This window comes from Lipotes vexillifer, unplaced genomic scaffold (genome assembly GCF_000442215.2).
Source record: "Lipotes vexillifer unplaced genomic scaffold, Lipotes_vexillifer_v1.1 scaffold809, whole genome shotgun sequence".
In the NCBI taxonomy this organism is placed as follows: domain Eukaryota; kingdom Metazoa; phylum Chordata; class Mammalia; order Artiodactyla; family Lipotidae; genus Lipotes; species Lipotes vexillifer.
Genome location: NW_006788521.1, coordinates 872,100 through 874,113, shown reverse-complemented (window position 1 = coordinate 874,113; position 2,014 = coordinate 872,100). Strand labels below are relative to the sequence as shown.

The 2,014-nt window shown below is 43.1% G+C and overlaps 1 pseudogene; it reads right to left on the bottom strand.

Annotated features, from left to right (window-relative positions):
- Nucleotides 1-778: 778 nt before the first annotated feature.
- Nucleotides 779-1,112, bottom strand: LOC103070389 (cytochrome b-c1 complex subunit 7 pseudogene; annotated as a pseudogene).
- Between the last annotated feature and the right edge of the window lie 902 nt (nucleotides 1,113-2,014).

Genomic DNA, 2,014 nt, shown 5'->3' with positions numbered 1-2,014 from the left:
TTGTGGTACGCGGGCCTCTCACTGCTGTGGCCTCTCCCGTTGCGGAGCACAGGCTCCGGACGCGCAGGCCCAGCAGCCATGGCCCACGGGCCCAGCCGCTCCGCGGCATGTGGGATCTTCCCAGACCGGGGCACGAACCCGTGTCCCCTGCATCGGCAGGCGGACTCTCAACCACTGCGCCACCAGGGAAGCCCTACTGCAGCACTCTTTGTGGGAGGAGCTCAGCATTAGAAAGGGCCATCTGAGATATCATTTGATGTGGGTCATGATGAAGAGAGCTGAGAGCCCCTTAAGCATAGGGACCATGATTTTTCATCTTTGTATCCCCTACATGTGCAGGACCCAGAAAAAGTACACAGTGAATCAATGCCCTGGAAGCATATCCTTTAGGCACAGTCCCTAGCTCATGGTAGGAAATTAATAAATATTTGTGGAAAGAATAGCATTGTCACCAGGTCTAACACACTGACAATGTCCACTATCATGCAAGCATGTTTTCCTTTTGTTCATCTCAGCCCAGTATCAGCTGCAACTTCTCCCATAAAATGGAGATCTATTGCCCCACATTCTCAGGGTTAATATGGATCTATACTGAAAATAAACCATAGCGTTTGTACAGCACATTATAGTTGTGTTACTTTTTTATAATTATTATAGACATTTATTTAAAATAATACATTTACAGCCCAGATAGTTCTACATTGTATATTCCAGGTTTAACCAACTTCATAAAAATACTTTGAGAACGGCTGCATCCACAGATTTTTAAACTACATGATTATTTCTTTGCCCATTCTTCTCTCTCTTTTCTTTCCCGAATAACCTCTTTCAGATACGGTTCAAGGTAGAATTTATCCTCCTCATATTTTGTCCACTGCTCTTTAGGCAAGATCTGCTGCCTCATGGTCAGGTCCAGTGCTCTCAATGCAGAACACCCTGTTGTTATAAAGGTTCTCAGGAAGCCTTCTTATGGATTCTTTTACATCGTCATTCTCATATGTTGTATCATCTCACATTAAGCCCAGTTTATTGAACCCGGCAGCATTGTAATACCATTTTCAAATACCCTCCAGCCGTTTGCTTGACGCTGCAACAGCAGGCTTGCTCGCCATTTTGACCAGAGACCTAGCTGTATTATTGAACTGGAGCTTCGCAACTTGAGGAAGAATGACTGTTGCAGTAAATCATTGCAGGCAAAAGATAAAGGAAACCTAAGCAAAGAGAGTGACAGGTTTCTGGCTTGGGCACCTGAGTGGATGACAGTGCTATTCACTAAGATATGAAGGAGGTATAGTTTTGAGGGGAAATAGGACACATTTAGTTATAGACCCGCTGAGTTGTAGGTGTCTATCATCCAGGTGGCGGCGCTGGGTAGACCACTGAATATGCAGGTATGAAACTCGGGAGACACCTGGATAGATATATTCTTGAGCACTATCAGCATATAATAGTTATAGAAATCTAGGGGAAAAATGAGTATAGAGAGAAGAACAGTGAGAACAATTTTAAGGGGAAGGATGTGATAGGCCAGTAGCAGAGGATTGAGGAGAAAGGTGAAAATGGACACAGCATGAAAGAAGAAAAGGTAGTGTGGAAGGGGCCATGAGGTTAAGGGAGAGATTTTTAAAGATTGAAAAGACATGTTTAAATGCTAATGGGAAAAGACAAGATGGACCTGCTAGGCACCTCTGTATCTGTTCATCACCACATTTGACCACAATAACCCTCAGAAAGTGTTGACTTCAGCCTTTCAGACCTTGAGCACAAGTTCCTCTCTTAGCCAACTCTAACTCATACAAAAAATGGAATTCTAGGAAATGAAGTTCTCAGTTCATCCAGGTTGACATATCACAATCCAGCATAGTTCATCCCTTGTCAACTTGGTGTCTACACACACTCTTTAACTATATTTAATTTCCAAATAAAACCATCAACGAGACCATGCTTTCGTATAACGTGATTAAACTACTCTTCACACAACTAAAAACATGCTAACCATCTCCTAACCAAAAGA